We start from the raw sequence: 21624 nt of genomic DNA, 5'->3' as shown, positions 1-21624 counted from the left end.
AACTAATATCACAAAATAGATATATAGTTGGGATAGAAAGAGGGAGAGAAAGCTTTTTCTTCAAATTTCAGTTGGATGGAGCTCGTGCTGATATCGTATAATAAATATATATATATATATATATATATATATGTATAATAAATATATGTATATAGAGTGAGAGAGTGAGGTTAAGTGAGAGAATGGAGAGAAATTACTACAGAAAGAGAGAGACTTCGTATTTTCCACACAACCATTTCATACATACAATGCCTATTTATAGGCATTCAAAGCGTGGGCAGCAAGAAGCTTCCTATAGAAGCTTGCTACTATTTTCAATGTGTGGACCCCACACAAAACACACGCAGCCATAACACAAATCGATATTTGCCGTCTCTTTTGAAAGGATTTTCGCACAAACTATAAAATAAAGCAAACAAACAACTGTTGCCAAGTCATGGGTACCAAAATAATTTCGCGAACACGGGTTGGATTCAATCTACTAAAATGAAGATAGTTTTAGAGAGAGAGAGGTGAACGTTGGGGGCGTAGTAAAAACCAAGATCCGGAGAGAGAGCCGATAGACAACTCAAATCAGTTGAATGAGGTTGTTTTATTGCACTCATTTTTTGTTTCAATTCTGTTTTTACTAAACTTATTTACTGATTTTGTATATGAGTGCTTGTATATTAAATTATTGGTGTATTATTCGTTGCTGTGTAAAATCGATTTGGTTTTGCTTACTTCAAGGGTTTTGGTTTTAGGATTGTTGAACTTTCATGTAATTTTTTATTGGTTGCCTACGTTTTCGATTTTCAGTAGGAGCGCCTGAATTCTGATTTGTTTCTTGTACTGTTACTTTTGTTGGGACTGGTTGGTTCAATTTAGCAATGTGCTAGGGCATGTAAATGTATTATATTCACTGAATCAGAAAACCCAAAAACTAAATTGTAGGTTTAATATTCACTGAATCAGAAAACCCAAAAGCTAAATTGTGGATTTGGTGTCAAGTGAATGTTTTTATTTCGGAGTGAAATTTCATGATGAACATGTAGTGAATGATTCAAAGAACTGTGAATCCTGTATGCGGTGTGATATTTTTGTTTGTTAGACTGAAATATTGTTGTTGGGTTCAGTTTACTGTTGACAGGGCAGGCGTGGATGTCCTCTGAGAAGTTATTTTTTTTCGGAAGTGTTGAACTCTTAAGTCATATTAAACTTGTCCAGAAAAAGAATAGAAACAAGTAATGTTCTTCCTAAATTGGCTAAAGAATGGAAAATTTAGTGGAGATGACAATGAGCCAAACACAGTATTCGATTCTAAAATCGCTTGATGTCTGCCTTACTTTGCATACAATTGGATGCAACTGATAATGCTTTGCATTCTTGTTTGCATGTTTTGTAGAATTTTTTTTTTACTTATAATCCAAAATAACAAACTTCTGGAGGGAAAATGTTCAGCTTTCTCCCCTTAGAAAGGGATAGTCACTTTGCGATGATGGTTCTCTACTTCACTTTTAACCTACAACTACATGTGCACTTGTAAATAGATTATGGGTTACTAAGCCTAATGATTCATGTATCAATTGGTGTATGCTTACAAATAGTAATATAGTCATTCAAATGATATATCTCATACGTGAACTACTTGGTATGTCCGATTTTTCAAAAAATTAATTCGTGTTTTTTCTGGTTTTGTTTCGTCATTTTCTTTAACCATCTAGAACTTGTGGCTGGGATCCCATTACGTGAACTATTTAGATGCAACAATTTTGAGCAATAAATGATTCATTATTTTATCAATTATTTTTTCAAAAACTTATTTTGGGGTTTTTCGGTTGTTGAAAATTTTCCATAATTTTTGGCACTCAATGATTGTAATGGGCAGCATTCTCACCAGAGTTCATTTTGTTGCTACAGGAGCAGTCATTGTCACCAAAATTTATTTCGTAGCGATAGAAAGATATCTGGTGTATCATTTCCCTGTATAATTAGATTGTTTTAGTAGTTCCATACTAAATGATAGTATATTATGGTTACAGATTTGTGAATGTGATCTTTGTGGATATTTGATGGTCGAGTTGTGTGTTGTGCACATAAGTTATAACTTGAGCATGGGGATACTAAACTTTTTTAGGGCCTGAAGGTATACCTTGTTTAAGGGTATTGGAACAAGATGGAGAACATGAATTATGCCGAGGAGCTTATCAGGGAGTTTCTTGTCTTCAGAGGGTTTACAAACACTTTGCAAGTGTTTGAGACAGAGCTAGGCAGTGATATTGGCAAAGGACTTCAAGTGGATAAGATATTAGACTTAATATTTTCAGTATATATTCCCAAATTTCACGCAGAAAGATTTATTGGCTTGCTGGGATTTTTCAAGCAGTGCTTTTCTTCATCCTCCGAGGCGGTATTTTTTGATACATTATCAAAATTGGAGGTTTCTATTCTTCGCTACTATATTGTCCATGCCATACGATTAGGAAGGAAAGACAAAGTTATTGAGTTTTTTGGAATAAGTGGTGGTGACTTACTGCAAAGAGACCAGGAATGGAATTCGTGGTTTGGTGGGTTATATATATATATATATATATATATATATATATATATATATATATATATATATCTTCCGTCTGCTTCTTTTTTCTCTTGAACTTATTTTCTCTCTAACTGAACCTTTAAATTTTTTCTGCAGCTGTCCCGTATCTGAAAAACCCACGCTTGGATCCGCAGTTTCGTGTATACTTTTCACAGGAGTGGTTTGATGCCTTGCGTCTTTCAGTTAGGAATTTTTTGAGCGAGATGTTTAATGGTACCCATATCCTTAAGAACAAACATTTATATGCTCTATTTTCTCCTTAATTTTCACTATGTTCATTTGTACTTTGCCGTGAGTCAACTTACAAGTTCATATTAATAAATCAGTTTTTTCTGTGAGTATGCATACTTTCCTTGATGACCAGTTGAATTTGATATTATTCCTTTTTATTATAGAAGGAAGGTTAGGAAATCTTGCATACAAGTGCCTAAGAGGTAAGAGGTAATTGAAACACATGAAATTAACTTTATTGTGGTAGTTGTCCCAAAAAAAAAAAAAAAAAAAAAAAAATTGCTCAAGTAGGAATAAGGGTAAATTACCCCGACTTCCTTCAGGTTTGGTTAAATAACCTATGGGTGAAACTAATTGAAAAAGTGTGGTCAACCTTCCTTGAAGTTTTACTTAATCATCTGACGTCAATTAGGGATTAAGTCTGTTAGAGGAATAATTTCTGAATACCGAAAATACCCTTACATGAAACAAAATGACTTAAATGTCCCTATCAACTGTACCAAATGGCCATTAAGTGCATATATAAAATAAAATTAATAAAATTTCTTTAATCTAAATAAATAATATTTAATATAATTAATATATTTGAAACCAAAGGCTTTAGCCTCCGATCAATTCTAATCCACTCTCTCTGAATCTCCATTGTCAGTGCATTCCTCTTCCACCTCGCCGTCTCCACATTTACGTTGAAATCTTCAACATTTGACCTCACGTGGCACATCAGGCCACTGCATAAGGAGGATCTTGTCTTTGGAGTTCAAGAGCCATCAATGGACACATCGAGGATGGCTGTATTCGGAGGATATCCGGTAATCTCCGGGAAGCTCGAACTCACTCGCTTCCGCTTCGCTTTTGTTCCATTGCTCTCTGTCAGCTGGGGGTGTCGCTTCGCTTCCTAATGCCTCAATGCTTCTAGGCTCCTAGAAAACTCTGTTCAACTCGTCTTTCTCTTCCTTGTGTGAGTCCTAATCCAAAGGCGTATAAGCTTCATTTACAGTGGCATTGGCGATCCCCCGATCAAGTGGTGCAAGAGACAAACAAGCAGCAGGTCAAGCAAGATCCAACTAAACGGGCTAGAAGAAAACAAGAAAAACCTCTTCCATGGCCCTTCTCGCGTGCTTTAGTGCACATTCTCTTCCTCTCTAAGGGTTTGACCCAAATAGGAGTCAAGATTCGATTTTCCAAGCACGAAAACTACCATACAATGGAAATCAAGCTGTTCCTATCCCAACAATCAAGCAATCGATCCCGTTTGGGGATAGTAATGGTCAAAAATTGATACAAATCTATAGAATGAACACATTTGCTAATGGTTTTGGATGTAATACATTGGTTTAAGTTGAAGGGAAGAAATGGTCCTTGATCTCAAAGAGCAAGACAGTTTGATTGTGGGATTTGCTTGGGTTGGAGCAAGAAAATTGTAACTTCCATTTTCTCCCAATGAAATCATGATATCTGCTTCATTGAGTTGGGCTTTCAAGGCTAATTTAATCCTTCTGGATTCCTTGGAATTGTTGAATTCACAATGATGGTCGTTTGGAGGGTTGTGGGAGGATCGTTTCGGAGGGATTCGAGGGACCATTAGACACGTGGCGAAAGGGGAAGGAGTTGGAAGAGGAGAATGGAGACGAGTTGCACGGAGCGAGAGTAGAGGGCGACGACGCTGCTGCCAGAGGTGTAGACGAGGAGTCTGTCTGACAGGCCGGCTTGATAAATCTCCAAGTGAGAGAGAGAACTGATCTTGGGTGGAAAAAGAGTTATTAGGCTTTTTAGGGTTACAAGGGTGGAGAAGTAATCTCATTCTCATATTCCTTTGATGACATCAACCATGATGTAAGCAATTCTATATATTAAAACTGAGGGCAGAATAGTCCTTCCTCTAAGGAAGTTAAAGGTCCTAACAGCGTTACCTCTGACGGAGCGTGCCACAGAGATTTTTCAAATAGTTTCACCCGTAGGTAATTTAATCAAACATAGAAAAGGAGTAAGGATGTCACTTCATAAAATTAAAAGAATTATTAGTTGTTATTAGACTGAAGGGTATCATGAATTTTGTGGATACATTGGTTGTACAGCTGGCCTTGATGGTGTTCTTGGCACTCCCATTTGGGTGCTCTTTAATGAAACTTTAGTGACACAAAAAAAAAAATAAAATTGATATAATGTGGATAGGATGACTAATATTTAAAAAGAACCTCAAATGAGGTATTGGAGAATCAAAAGAAAATTGGTGAGTATTGAATGAAATTTAGTGGTGGCATGAGGATTTCCAAACCATTATTATAACGAGAAGGAAGTGTTATAAAAGCTGATAATGACTTGAAATAGAGAAAGTTTTGGAAGGTTAAAGTATGCAAATTATAGAGAAATAGAGTAGGGGTGGCAATTTGTATTTTTGTGTTGTATCTGTGTCATGTTATGACATGGGTATCCTGTTATATGGTTGATTGTAATTCGTATCAAGGAACCTTGATACGAGCACAATACGAACACGACACAACCCCCGTAAACTGTTAATAAATGGGTCAAGACCTGACACAACACGGTAAGACACATTTAATTAAAATTCCATACTATTAGGGCCATTTTAAACACGAATGCTGTAACATCTTTAGTTGACACACTTAGTTAAATGGGCCTAATTTGGTTGACACGATAACTACCCAAAGGTCCCGAACACAATTAAGTCAAACCCAAACCCATTTTTCTCGTGTCGTGTTCTAGTCTGTCAGCGTGTCGTGTCAATTATTGGCACCCTTAGTATGGAGCAATGACGATTTTTATTCGAAGTTAGGTAGTATCAAGCAGTGACGATTTTTATTTGAAGTTAGGTACAAAGAACAGGGAAAAGAATAGATACAACTTTGCTACGTTAACGAATTTAGAGATTTAATCATTTTAAGTATGAGAGAGAGAGGATTTGAGTGCTCGGTGAAAGATGATTACATTAGAAAAAGGTGAATAGGCTCCTTAACTTTGGAAATTTATTGAATGAAAGTCATATAGGAATCTTTAGATTTAGAAAAATATGGTAACTTTAGGAAGGTTAGAGAAAACAATTATATATATATATATATATGTAGAATTAGAATGTGCAATGTAAAAATGTATAAAGGAAGATGAAAACGAAGGCGTTAGGGTCTAATGACATTCCTATGAGGCTTGAAAGTGCTTTGGAGATGGACGTGTCTTGCCTAAGAAACTTTTCTTTGGAGAATGGTTTATCTCAGGTGACAAATCTATTTAATTGAATCTTAACTGCATATATATAAGATAAGGGGATGGTAAGTTTTTTAAATTTCCTTGATATTCAATTAATGAAGCATACAAACAAAAATTGCAGAGTGTGATGGAGCAATGTTTAAAACTTAAAAACAATAGTATTGATTGATTGGTTGATTATTTTTGATGAGGAGGTTAAAGTTATTTACTTATGTAGAAGACTGCTATAAAGATGTAAAGGCAGGAAGAAATATTTCAAATATGGCTCTATAGACTTTGAAAATTCTTCAGATGGAGTTCTTAGGAATATAATATGATGAGCTTATTAGTGAAAGAAGTAACAAATATATGTATATCATGATAAAGGACATGCTGAGATGTGATTATTGTAAGAATGCCTATGGGAGAAATAAGTAAATTATCAATTGTTTTATGCTTATGACAGGGATCAACATCAGATCCCTGTATTTTTGCCTTGATAAGATAAATTCGGGATTAGGTTATGGCGCATGTTAATTTTTACAAGTAAAAATTAAGCAGGGATATATGCTAAATTAAAGCTTTGGAGAGGTTCTAGAGTCAAGACGGTTTGAATTAGCAGAGGTCAATTAAATATATGGAGTATATATTAGCAAAACTAAGAATACAGGTATGCATCTAATGAAGATCGAGGGATCAAGAGATGCCAAAACCAAAAAAAAGAAAGGAACAATTTACTGGGCCCAATAATTTTTAAAGGGATGGTGTGTTTGAAGATGATATTTTTTTTTTGCTTATGGACTTAAAGCCGAATATATTTGCATGTTGTATGATAAACGTCTAAATCTGAAAGAATTTTTTTATGAAACAAATAAGTTAACCACACTTCATTGGATAAAATATTGGACGTCCAAGAAAAAACATATTCATAAATTGCGCGTGGTTGGAACATGAATGTTGAAGTAAGTGTGTGGTAAGATAACAAAGAATAAATTAGAAATGGAAGCTGCTGGACTGATGAAGAGAAAATTTCCTATAAAAAAGGTGACTAGATAAATTGAAGTGCAATGTAATTCATCAGTGATACGGGAAGGTGATGACCAAAATTAACTAGGGGTGAGATATTTAGGAGATAGATGCCTGCATATGGTTTATCTGAAGTTATGGTCTTAATTAGAGACTAATGGCAAAACTGGATTTATTATATGTCTGACTCTAAATACTTGGGATAAGGTTTTGTTGAGTGAAATTAATTGAGTTGGTGCTTTCACATTTATAAAAGGTGTGCACTATGTTATATGCTAACATACATGATGCGCGAGCAATTAAGATAAAGAACTTGATTTGAGGTTGATATTAGTGGTACTGGTATTCCTAACCTGGCTCTTTCTGTCTTCGAAGTTCTTGTCCACCAGTTTAAACTGCATGATATCATATTGATGGATGTTATATATATGTTTTGTATATGCAATAATATTATATCATTGCGTTTGAACTTCACTAACAGAAAAAAGGGGGGAAAAAAAAAAAAAGGAACTATTGAATTCCATGGAGGTTTTCCTTAGCTAACTAACGCATCCCTGCCCTGTTGAAGATTAGTTCAGAGAGAAATACCGTAAACCGTCTTAAAAGAGACATTAAACAACTTAATCTTAAATTGGCAGAACTTCAGGCTTTGTTGGAGGAGAAAGATGGTCAGCTACATTGGTCAAGGAGGTAATGACTTTTTGAACAGAAACTTTTCTGTACTCTAATGGTTTGCTTACAGCATTTTTTGATATCAGTAATGCTTCATCAGTGATGGAAGTAAGCACCGGTGAAGCAAACAGTACAAGACATACTTCAACCGGGAGTTTGTTAAGTGCTGTGCATGAAGAAAGTAATGTTGCGCCAAATGTTTCCTGTGAAACTTCTGCCTTTTCAAGCCGACATATTGGTGAAGCAGAGTTGGCTAAGGATTGGTATGTTGCTGAACCTGCTGAGGTTTCACAAGAATCAGGCCCACCTTATTCTGCTCATGGTTCGAGTTCTAAAATGAATCATCATATTGGAGACTGTGGAGCAACAAGTGCCCCTCAAAATTTCTACGATGGTATTCATTTTGGTAAGTAATACTTGTAAAATTTTTCTCTCCTCCTTCCATGGATACTTGTGATTGGTTCTCTTTGAATTAGGGAAATTGTCTACTGCTTGTGTGTAAAAATAAGACTAATTGCTTCATGGAGCTATTTTCAAGTGTGGCACTTCTGTGGTTAGACTGCAGTATCAGGTAAAGCTATGGTCACAGTCATGCTGTAACAGTGTCGGAAACATCACGAAGGGCATAATAGGAATGGCTATCAGTGTCATGTCTTTTAAACATAGGAAACAATAAAAGTCAATTATAATTATGCACTAATTTCAGTTTGTTACATTTAAATACTACAATTGTTTCTGGCAAAAATGTTATGTCACCTTGAAAAATGTTCTACTTGTTATTGGACTTCATGCTGGTTTGATCTCCAATGAGTTCGGGAGCCTTAGAAGAGAATACAAACTGAAGAATGAGTGGAAGATGAGGTCTATTTTTTGTTGAACCAAGAGGGGGGGTGAATTGGATAAATCTTTGCTTTGAAAAACTTTCTCACACAACTAAGCAAGCATTCAAAGAATAGATAACACAAGATTTACAAGGAAACCTCTTAAATAGGGAAAACCTTGGTTCTTGGCCTCGGCCAATAAGCAATCCACTAGTTGTGTGTATCTTGTTACACACTCAGCTGTCTCACTCTCTGCACACACTCATGCACCAGAATAGACACTAGTTTTTACAACCAATACACACACACTAGGACACCACAGTGCATCCACGCAATCCCCCTGTCCGAAGCAACCACGCTTGGACCCTATAAGCTCTCAATAGCTTAACCACGAATGGGGTAAGGATGTAAAGCCTTACTGCCACTCAACAATGGGGTGAGGATGTAAAGCCTCACTACCACTTATAACAAGTGTCAACACACCAAATACAATTCTAATAAGCTGGACACAGAATTCCAATTTACTGCCTCAGAACTGTAATCTGCTGCATCTAGTGTCCGAGGGGTAAAATAGGAAATTCCTTTTGAGATCAATTCACCAGAAACCTCATACAATCTTCTTTCACTGTTGTACATGTGTTCACAGCTTTGTATAATCAAACACAACATGAGTATATCACAAGTTCAATCAAAGTCCTTGGTTCAGAAAATAACAGCTTCGGCACAAAAAGCTTTAGCATAAGATAGCTTCGACACAGAAAGCTTCGTCAAAGAATAGCCTCAGTACAGAATGGCCTCAGCACATATTAACTTCAGTACAGAACAGCTTCGGCACAGAATACTAAAAATCAAAGCATGCCATATCTTTGTCTCAAACTCAACTTTATCAATCTTGATTCATTAAAATATACTAGCTAGCAGCATAGATCATTATGAAATAGCTAAGTATAACCAAAAAGCACTTGAATCCAAGATTTGTTCAGAAAAACAAGCTTAACTAGTGACCACACCGTCCAGGTTCATTTTCAGCATATTCTTAACACAAACACAGTCTGAACAAGTGTAAAAAGATGAATTATACCTGTAACCTTCAGAATCGACCACAGCTGCTTGAAACACCAAGTCACTGCTCAATACAGCCCTCGCATCAGCAACTTTGACATCAGCCTCATCTCAGCAATCAGTAAACACCTCAGAGTGGATTCAATGAGTTTGTCTTGCATAGATCATCATCAAATAGCAGAGAAAAACCTGCTTGACAGAGTGTTCTCAAGGTTTCTCACCATCAGCTCAATATGCAATGTAAATTCAAGAGGCTTAAACCCTAAAGAGCCTTATAGCAGCATATTTATAGAGACACTGAATTACACAAGGCCTCACACACCATGGATGTACACCTGTCACCTCAAGCCAATAATTGGGAGAGCACATTTCAGATATTTTCAGTGCAATGGACCAATGCAAATCTGCCACCTCAACTAATTTTGTCACAATTCTTCCAGCTACAGGTTACAAGTTTGAGTACTGAATTCCATTTCTGTCCAAACTTAGCCTCCAAGAATGGAATATTCTTGCACAAACCAGCTCTCTAGGACTACTAATACGTGTCACATTCTTCTCTAGGACCACTGAGATGTGTCACATTCTTCTCTAGGGCCACTAAGACGTGTCACATTCTTGAGTAAAGCTCGAAAAGACCATACTGCCCTCTACTCAGCACTGTGACAAGGCGTGGTTGTAGCTAAAGCTGAAGTGCTGAACCTTTATTGTCTAAGGCTGAGCACCTGTAGCTGCTGAACCTTCATTATCTGAGGCTGAGCACCTGTAGTTGCCGTACCTTCATTTTTCGAGGCTGAGCACCTGTAGCTGCTGAACCTTCACTGTCCGAGGCTGAACATCTGTAGCTGCTAAACCTTCACTGTCCGAGGCTGAAGCATTGCAATACTTTTTGACATTAAAAGGCAAACATTCCTTGAGGTAATTTAGGACCAACATTTTTTTATTTTATTTTACTGCATTTGGGAAAATGTAGTAGTTACTTGTATACACTAGTTACAAATAGTTTTAAGATTGTTTTATTAAGAGAAGACAAATGATGAATGGAATGATGCTAGTTGGTTAGAGTTAAGGTGTTTATTGCGGTCTACTGGAGAGGGAGACTGAAGGGACATAAGCAAAACTAAGCTTTTGAGATTAGATATTTCTTAATGGATTGGTTTAAGGGTCTTTAAAATCAAATTGTAGGGTTAGTCACCACCGGGCCTCTAGCCTGGACAGTAGGATCTCTCCTCCCAAAAGGTGAGGTAGAGAGTTCGAGCCCCACTAGGGGCATGTTGTGGGTATGGGCTTGTGTGGCTTTTACTTTTGTAAAAAGAAAAATGTAGGGTTAGTCTCATGACAAAAGAAACCAACTTGTAATTTCTGATTATTTTGCTAAAATTACATGTCATATTCCATAAGCCATAGTCTTTTTAATAAAAAAATTATCAAAGTAACTGGTCCCTCTCTCGTCTGTTTATATACGATAGAGTTCAAGTAGTTATTGTAGAAACCTTGAAATATAATCCTCACCCAGAAAACCCAAAAATAATTTTGAGCCCAAGAAGTTAGTCTCGATCCATTTATAGTATTGTTTATAGACCTATAGTTGACCATTTTCAGACATGGATGTTCTTTTCACACCTATCAAGTTGATAAAATGAGCCAATATGTTAAACAGTTCTCCCGAATTCAATGGAGTGGTTTCTTTCTTGTGATCATTCTGACTCCCACATCCTATCCAGTGGGAGCTTTGAAAAACTAGTTTTAGTAAAAAAACAATGGTGCACCATTGGTTTTGTTCTTTATTTGCCCCTCCATAAACTGTGCTTTAATTGACCATTTTCGGACATGGATGTTCTTTTCACACCTATCAAGTTGATAAAATGAGCCAATATGTTAAACAGTTCTCCCGAATTCAATGGAGTGGTTTCTTTCTTGTGATCATTCCGACTCCCACATCCTATCCAATGGGAGCTATGAAAAACTAGTTCTAGTAAAAAACAATGGTGCACCATTGGTTTTGTACGTTATTTGCCCCTCCATAAACTATGCTTCAATATGCTCAAGTTAGGTTTGATTTTTTAGTGAATTTTGATTCAGCAATATCTTCAGTTCTAATGCTGTAAAGGAAATTGGACTACACATTGCAATTAGGTTTTGCTGCCTCAGTCTAATTGAATATGAGAATTTTTTTTTTTGCCTGAATATGAGATGTTGAGTGGGGTGAAAGAATGATAAGTCCACATTGATGTCATGTTACGGGAAGGGGAAACACCAAAATTACCTTGGTTTGAGATAGTAAGGAATGATATAGCAGTGTGAGATCTAATGTGCAAAATGGAAAAACATGGTTCATGCAAACAACCCCACATAGTTGGGATTAGATTTTGTTGAGGTGAGTATGCTAACTTAGGAGGATGCATCAGGTTTTGGGGCAAGTGATAAGTTAAAAGTAGCCGTAAGGCATTCTAGAGTTCAATATCTTTATTCTTTCCCTAGTCAAGCAAAAGGTAGTGGATATCCAACAGTTGGTAACATCAGATCGCTTATCTTTCTTTCACTTCGATTGCAACAAAATTTAAGGGTTACTCTTGCCTCCCATTACTGTGTTTCTTGATTTTTGATAGAAGCTTAGATGGGTGCCAAAAAGCGTTTTCACGTAAAATCAACTTTTTCCATAGAAAATGTTCAGAAGAGGGATATGTTTATTTTGGCATACAACTCGGTTGGATGAAGTCGTGTCATCTATAATGGTAATTTTCTGCAAGTTTTTTGTTACATATGCGTTGAACTTAACACTTTAAACAGATAAACCATATGGAAATCTTGTGTACAAACAATATGTGTGTTTGGATGTGTGTGTGAGAGAGAGAGAGAGAGAGCTCTGCTTTGTTGCTGAGAGCCAAGCCTTAGCTGGGGTTCTTCAGTTCAATCTTTGATAAGACTTTTCCATTACACTATTCGTTTCACTAGTGATATAATATGTCAAGGATGAGGGTTTACTAGCAAAAAAGTCTCTTCATTATGAAATTACTGGAGATTTAGAATTTTATTTTATTTTATTTATTTATTTTTCAATAACCGGGGTGTCCGGGGTTTTGGCCCAACTAATCCATGGGACCCGTGCAAGGTGCCCCCCTACACGGATCGGGTAAAGCTTGGACTATGTCAGTGGTCGTGGACCCTAATGAATTTTTTGTTTTTGGTTTATGATATGAAATGTAGTGTTTTTTGTATTTGGATTTATAGAGGGAGGATTTTGCAAGGCTTGCAATATTTGCAAGATGTAGATGTTCTGTAGAAAACTAGAGTGTAATTTCAAATTTTTTTTTTTTTTCACTTAAGGTTCTTCATTTCATTGTTTGCTTGATGTTTTTGTAGCATTATATGATTAATATGTACCAGTCATTTACCGTGGAACTTGAATACAAATCCATAGTAGGATTTAGGATTGCGTGATCCGATTATCAGAATGTGGGGCGCAGGAATCACTACAACCATGATTTTTAAGGGCTGAGATGGCCTATTAAGATTCTTTTTGTTGACCACGAGTAGCTGTAATAAGGAACCTTTTAGTTGGTATTAAACCTCCATACATATCTTAGATTCATGTAAATATATGGTAAGGTAATTACTGATTCTGTTGCGACAGGAGCTGGCAGTGAAATGCAGGGGGAAGAAAAACTCCCAGAAGTGAAAGTAGAGTTTCAGGTAAAATTGGTTACACAATCGAATACGAGTTTTGATGTTTCTTTGCAAATAAAAGTGTACTACTTCTGTATTTTGTGCCTTCCATCTTGTGCATTACCACAGATTTCAAAGTAGAGTTTCTGGTAAAATTGGTGACTGAAGCTACTTATCTTGCTGCAAACCATAATTTAGGAGACATTCTTAGGTCACACAAGTCCAATCAGTTGCTGCCGCTTTTCTACCTCTGGGAACAATATTGCAAGTGCTTCTGTGGATGGCACAGTCAGGTATTTTCTGTGAAAGCTGGTATAATGTTCAAATGACTGGAGAAATAATGTGGGAATTGTTATCTTGTTAAAAGTCTGGTATTTGTATGTGCAGCTACCATGCTAAATTATGTGCTCATATCTATTTAGCTGTCTTTTCCAGGTGCTAGACTACAACGCATCTCTCACATGGTCAAGTAATCAAATGGATCTCATAATTTAATCTTTGGATCAATACTCTTTTATGGGTTCAAATTCAGTTAGGCACTTCAACCATTCATATTTAAGTGGCTGGAGTGCAAAACTTGGTTGACATTTCGATGATTTCAGTCCCTTGAGGTGGTGCACTGATTAGAGCTCCTACCTTTACAAGCATTTTAGAGGATACTTAGGCTAAAGTAGTCGTTCAGCTCCTTCCTTATGTCTAATCAGAATCTTAATTTAATTATGAATGTCATATTGAAGGACCCTGTATATGCTTGACCAACACTGGGTTATGATCTATTGTGTTATTGAAGGATATGGACATATGACTCGTCAATCCCTTCATCAAGAAATGCGACCATCTATTCTGGGGCAGAGATCATGTCGCTTGAGTGGGATTGTAAATCAAATCGTTTGGTATGTAAGTTAATATTGTAAGAATTTAATTTACTTTTTCCATCTTGGAACGATGTTTTGATTGTTGGGAACTAGATATTAATGATTGCAAATTTTATTGTTTATTTTCACAAAAGCTTCTCATAGGCACTGCTGATGGAGGCATTAAAGCATGGAATGTCGATGCAAAAAGAGTTGTCTGTGATCTCAACACATCCGAAGCATTTCCCAGGTTTTTATTTGCAAACTTCAAACTGCTAACAAACCAAGAAAGAAAATTTAACCTTTGAACTCTCACGTCTTCCTGCTTATAAATTATCACACAATATTTTACTGCAGTGTCTTGGATCTAAAATGCAGCCCCGTGGAACCAATTTTTGTTTCTGCAGCAGCATCCAGAGGGTACTGTCTTCTTAGACTTAATTTTTTCTTGAAAGTGTTTATAATCTGAACCCTGGGCTTGAGTGAATGAGTATATAACTTGATGATTATTCTACCAAATTGAAGTATGGTGCTTGCTGCACTGAAAAGCCAATTGATAGGCTTCCAGCTCATGTTGCTAGCATTCTCCAGAGTCGGGGCATCCTAATTTACTTGGGTAAAAGGTAGTAAGAAGTCCTGGCTGGTGTTTGTGCAACTTTTTTTTTCCCCACCTGAATGGTGGTTAAATTTATGTGAATGATAACAGTAAAGTACATCATAAATGTGAAGAAAATACTTCATGGAACAGAGAAGGAAATGGAGACCCTCCGCTTCCAATAAACAGAAAGCAAAAAGATAGAAAATGTCTAAAATGTTCTATCATGAAAACCAATAGAATGAATATTCCTCCATATTTTTGCACTCTCTGTTTGATAGGTTAAACTAAGAAGCCAAGCATGTTATATATAGCCCCCCGAGTTAGGGCTGACACAAATAATTCGACATTTTTTGTAGCAGAGCGTAATATTGCTGGATTTTTACATGGAGTATTTACCAAGCTCACATTGATGCTCCCATGAATAGAAATGGAAAATTATTGCAAATTTGCTTTCTATCTAATAATCTGTTTCTGCAAAGCTTGACATCTGTCATGGGCAGCTTCTTTCAAACTGTATTTTTTGAAAATTGATTCCTTTCAAAATAAGTTCATCTATACTTCCGGGTTAACATAACTCTTGTGCAATATCAACTCCTAACTCTTGTGCAATATCAACTCCACAAAGTATATATGATGCGAAAATGGTCTTTTCTTCATCTTATACAGATACTTACTGCACGAAGGATTCTTCTTAATTCGTCCCATGGACTTTCTGAAAAAAGTTTAATTTTCAACAGGTTTGTCTATGCTTCTAGGTTAACACAACTCTTGTGGTGCAAGATCAACTCCACATTAGCATCTATGATGTGAAAAATGGTTCTTTCTTTATCTCATCGAGGTACTGGCTGGAGGTTGCCGGGATATGGGGATAGCACTGCATCAATATAGTTATGCCATGGAATGTTACCATGTTTGTCTATATATGAGAAAAAGAGGCCAAAAAGTAGATGAATAAATTGTGGGGAGGACACCTATAATCCCAGTTTCTGACTGGAAATCATGGTCTGGACTGATAGACTTGTTGCCAACGTATAGCACATGATATGAGAAACCTCATTTATCCCACTTCAGTTGTGTTTTTTTTTTTTTTTTCCTGCAATTCTATGCTGGCATTGTTACCGTGCATAGTTTGGGCTAACTTATGTCTTCTTCATCGGACACTTTTGCATAATTTTTTGTTAAGGTTTCAGTCATAATTACTGAAGTTCATGGTTGTTTGGGACACGAGCAGTCTCCTATGGTCTGTTTTCTAAGAGATTCTCAAGTACATCCCGTTTGGTTTATAGGTCAGTTTTCTAGGTCAGATTTAATACTATGGGTTGAGTTGGTCGGTGACCTACTAAATCTGAGTAACTGTGTGATGAACCTCATTAATCCATGGAATCTAATGGAGTGTTGATGTCACATCGCATGTTGACCTTTTTGTTTGCCCTGAGAAATTATGTGGTGAAGCAGAAGTGAGAGTAGGTTTTCTCTCTTTTTAAAAACTGAAGGTTGTTTTTTGAGCTGATAATTTTGTTTTGTTAATACACAAAGAAAGCAGTTTTTTTTTGAATTTTGTAGTTTTTCGTTTTAAGCATGACTTGTTTTAATAAATTATCATCCAGAGACCTAAATATGTTTTAATATTTTTAACTCCAGTAGTTATAAGATAATCATTTTTATCTGATTAACCAAAGATAGGGCCATTCATTTGTGCACTGGTAAAATGCTTGGGTTGTCAAGCGCAAGAGTACTGTTTGAATTTTGAGAGTTGCCGCTTATGCAGATATAATGTCAAAGATTTAAGTTATCTTATCTGTTTATCCGAGCACCCTTGTTAACTTGAACTCACTTGATAAACTCAACTCAATAAAGCCTTTTTCACAACAACTTTGGGGTGGCTACATGAATCTTATTTTCCCATTCCATTATATCCAAGGCCATAGCTTTAGTTAAATGGCATGTTATTATGATATCCATATCCTTCCTTGGTCTTCCCCTTCTTGCAGTGTGACCCTCGATGTTGACCATGCCACTCTTCCTAACTGGCGCGCTTAGTGGTCATCCTTGCACACGACCACATTGGATACTTACTCTTTTATTTAATTAACTAAAATACAATTTTCAAACTGAAAGCTTTAGTCCACCCCTGTGATCAAATCAGCTTAAATAATCCAAACCGAAGAAGTTCCAAATTTATTTGGTCTTTATACTACTATTATAGTTGGATTTTTCCTAATGGAAAAAAATATCATAGGCTTTTAGGTAATTGAGTCGTTAGTGTCCACTGCTTTGAACCATGGGATTGCTGAAGAACTTATTTATTATTATAGAGCAGAGACTATTAGTGCCACTAGATGATTGAAAGATGTTGCCCATAGAAAAGCAGTGGAATGCATAAAGTAAGAAATGCTATGGCAGAGTTGTGGTTATAAACTAATTATCAAATGAAATGGGGATTTTGAGCAATCAAGAAGCATGCTCATGAAATGATTATGGCTGAAATGAGGATTTTGTGATGATAACTGGTAATACAAGAAACATTAATGTAACAAATGGATGCATTCATGAGAAGTTAGAGGTTCACTGTTGAAAAGACATGTAGAACAATCATTTAAGATGGTTCGTTGTGTACAATGGAAGCCGTTATGTATAGAATAGTGGTTGGATTCATCTCAAAATTATAACAGAGATAAGAATCCTATAAGGATAAAGTTCAATATAATGATGCGAGGAAATGGTTGTTTGTGATTTAATTAAGGAAAAAGATGTACTGAATGGTGGACAAATGTGTACCCAATCCAAGGTTACTTTGAATGAAAATTATTGCGGAACATGGAATGGAAACAAGAGTGTAGTATTCTTTATTAATGTGGCACAATTTATGTAGATTTATATAGATGACGTAATTGGAATGTGGTAAGGTAATTCGGTGAGAGTGATGTTTGAACTTTGAAGATGAGTAAGGAAACAAGTATTATCAAAAGAGAAAAGTTAGAATGAGGTGCACCTCATTACACCATTAAGCCATCTACTATTCAAACATGATTATGTCAATTTCAAGATGTGGACCAGACTGTTTGAAAGAGAAATAATCACACGGTCAAAGTTTTGTATCAAAATTAATTTATGGTAAACCACATGTTTCTGTCAAACTTTACATTCTCTTTCTTTTGACTAAATTTGACGAACTAAAGCTTCATATTTTTTACTAGCTTGTATGATTTTATTTTATGGTATTTTAACATGGTTTATTTATTTTTAATGGTAGAACCATGTTGTGTTTCCATGATTTGCTAATTGGACTTGTGGATATTATCCCTGCTTTAGACATTGTTCTAAAAAGTTCAATTGTGTTATCATTTGTTTGTTCCTTAAATATGGTTGCACAAAAACTTTTTACAACCTCATCGTCTTTGTAGGCATGGGACAAGTTATATTGATAAGTTGGGTTTTGCATCATTAACTGTCTGGAACATGAAGACATGGAAGGCCATTGTATGGCTTGTTTGTCCCAGAAATTTGTATGTCATGCAGGAATCAATTTTCAATGAGAATAATTAAGCTTTATTGTTTTCTTGATTTCATTGAAGTCAGTCCTTCCTCTTGGTAAAGATCCACCTGCAATTACTTCCTTATGTTTCAATCACAATGGGAAGATTTTAGCAGCTGCTGCCACTGATGGAATGATTCACATATTTGGTATCCATGTAGAATGTTAATTTTATACGAGGCACCTAGGCCAATATTCTTTTTCTTCAATTGGGTGTTAAAGTCCCCTGGTTCCGCTGTTTTAGGCAATAAATTCGTATCTTTTATTTCTTTTTCTTTTGGAAAGGTGTTACAGGATGAGGTTTAGATTTGTTTTTTAAGCGAAAACTTTATCTCTTGATAGTTGAGCGCCTTGCATACACAAACAATACACCTTAACTTAGCCAAAGATATGTCTGCCGGACTACAAATTACTGGGTGGCCAGCTCGTGATTCTGCTATTAGTTCTGTTCTTTTGGGCCTGATGAAACCGGCATTTTAGTTTGGATATCGATGGAAAGGCAAGTAACACTTTACCTATATCATATTTTTGGATTGACATTTGCTCGTGCATTGGAGTAATTGTTACTTCATCCTGAACTTCATAAATCATATGTTTTCCAGCAGCTATTTTGCTGTAGATTTATGTTATTCTGATTCTGTAGAATTTCACTAGTCACTAGATAATTTTCTGTCTTACAGATATTTGAATGGAGCTTTCAAAACCAAGGTAAAGTTCATTGGTCAAGAAATTGCAGCAGGTACTTGTCTTGCTTGGCCCTTTAGTTTCAAAGTAAATTAATTTGTTTTATTAAAAACATTTAGTTGAGTGGTGGATTCAAACTGAATTATAGTTATAAATTATCAAGTCATCATTCTGGAAAGTTGGCTTTCTAATTCTTAGTGAAGTCTATTACCCAATCGGTGTTTGACAATCTTTTGGACAGTGATGTCGTAATTTAATAGTCTTGTCAATTTGGGAAATGAAAATCAGTGAATCACACAATGTTACTTTGGAGTATCGTGTAATAACAATTTTATTTTCTTTTGCAAGATCTTTATCACCACTTCTATGTGATCCTTTTTATGCTTAGTACGCAACACACCTGATTTTGTTAAAGATAGTGAATCAATTTCTTGTGTGGTTATAAGGTTTCAAGGAGTGGCGTTTTGGTTTTTTTTTTTTTTTCCTTAAATTAATATTTTGGAAATATGGAAGTTTCTAAAATAAAGTAATAAAAAATAAATTAGACTTGCATCAAGTTTTTGAACTTGAAGTATTTGTACATACTGGCTCTTCTTTTGGGGAAGATTTTGATATCTGGTACGGTTTCCATTAGTAGCCACATAATTGGTGTGAACGGCTGTGTTTAAGCCCCCTTGGTCTATCAAAATGACAAAAACTACTTTAGGTAAACACAAAGAAATTTGAATAGTGCTTGATCTTTTAAAAAAATTATACATGAAAATACGTTGGACGTTGGAAATTTTACAGATTAATACAAAATTAATTCAATTAACTCAACTATACGAAACAAAGCTTTTTTTCCGAACTATTCTTTTAGGGTCTGCTAAGTGAATCCGGTGTCACCATTCTACTCTATTTAGGACCAAAGCTTTTGTTAAATTACGTGCTATATCTTTCCTCAATGATTCAACCCATGTTAGTTTAGTCTGCCTCTTCTCCTATCATTATTTTTTAATATGGACCACATCCTTCTTCCTTGTTAGTCTTTGCTGTATATGAGCAAACCATCTCTGTTGATTCTCTCCCATTTTTGTCTCCTATTGGTGTCATTTTAAATCGTCCTATGAATGCATTAATTTTAACCTTAATTATCTTACCATACATCTGTGCCAATCCCTTGCATTCTTTTTCTCCATCTTCTCAATAATGCCTTTGATGTCCTTATTAGAAGATTCTCATTTTGTGAATGTGCTATTTTCTAGCCGTCCAACATTTTATACCATAAGTATGGCTAGTTTAATAGTTGTTTAAAAACTTGCCTTTTAAATTTTGGAGCTATACCTCGATCACATAATATACCAACAACACTCCTCCATTCAACCCGTAACACTTAAAATTAAGCACCAATGATTCTAAGACGAGAATTTTTAGTTTATAAATTGAGGACTTCTTCAATGATTGTTTTAATTCAAGTGCTCTTTATTTTTTATTTTTGATAAGTAAAAGAAACGATAATGTGTTATGAGGTCGTCTTTAGTTGTATATGAAGTTGTCTTCACTTAAAATTTGATTTCATTATATTTTAAGTGAACTTATTCATTTAAGTGATATTCAGATTGCGTACTTAATTGGAGAATCACTTATTTTTCTGAATTTATTTAATTTTAGTACCTCGTTTTGCATGTCACGTAGGCGCTGAAGGGCGTTTTAGTCATTTTCTTGAGCTGAGGGTTCTAGAGGTGTATTTTTAATCACTTTAGGTCAATTAGAAGCGATGGTATTATTTTTAGAATTTTTGGAAGTCGGGATGATTTCTAGACTCAGGAACTTCTCCAGATTTTCTCATTTTAAGTGAGGGGCATTGTAGTCATTTCACATGCACATATATATATATATATATATTTGTATCTATATATTAGAGGTAGATATTTTATGGGACAAGGTTGGCATTGTGAGGGAAGAATGAGGGCTTGTTGGTAACTTTGCATAAAGTTGGTAACCACAAACTAGTGACACTTGGCACAACCTTGGCCATGGAAGATGCAATACCATCTTTTCACCTCTTTCTCCTTCTCATTCGGGCACCCTTCTTCTCACTCTTTCACTTTCTCTATATTCCTACACAAGCACCCATTTATGCCTTCTAAGGAAAAGCTTTGATTTAGAGAGTTTAAGGTGGGATTTTGAGGGAGATGAGGAAGGGAAGATGGAGAGTTTGGCATGGGCTTCAAGTTGAGACCAATATTGCTAGGGTTTTGAATGATTTCGAAATTTTGGGGACCTTAGGGCTTGTTTGGCTAGCTTCAATGAGGTAATGGTTTCTAATCCATAATCTCTTGGATTTTTGTGAGTCAATCCCTTATAATTTGTGTTATTACAAGATTAATTTGTGTATATTTCATGCAAACTTTGCTATGTATCGTATATGAGATGTAATTACATGCTAAGTTGATATGTGATGAAGAACTATGTTCAAATGATGATGTTTTCATGTCTATTATGTTATAAGTGATGAATTTTGTGACTAGAAGGCATGAGATATATTTCTAGAATTATTCTTTTGAATTAAAGCATGTAATTATGTGAATTAATTGATGTTGTATGAGAAAGCATGTTAAATGGTGAATTTCTATGCCTATTGTGTTGGATTTGCTAAATTTTCAACATAGAGACATGTTAGTTATTATTAGAAATTTCCTACAAAGCTTGCTATATTG

The 21624-nt window shown here is 35.6% G+C and overlaps 1 pseudogene; it reads left to right on the top strand.

Annotated features, from left to right (window-relative positions):
• The first annotated feature begins 375 nt into the window (after positions 1–375).
• Positions 376–21624, top strand: part of LOC132271696 (uncharacterized) — a 42699-nt pseudogene continuing 21450 nt past the window's right edge.

The sequence above is a fragment of the Cornus florida genome, unplaced genomic scaffold (assembly GCF_030987335.1).
Source record: "Cornus florida cultivar Cherokee Brave unplaced genomic scaffold, ASM3098733v1 CherokeeBrave_3.0.0_Hap2_Chr08, whole genome shotgun sequence".
Classification (NCBI taxonomy): domain Eukaryota; kingdom Viridiplantae; phylum Streptophyta; class Magnoliopsida; order Cornales; family Cornaceae; genus Cornus; species Cornus florida.
This window is presented reverse-complemented; position numbering and strand designations above follow the sequence as displayed.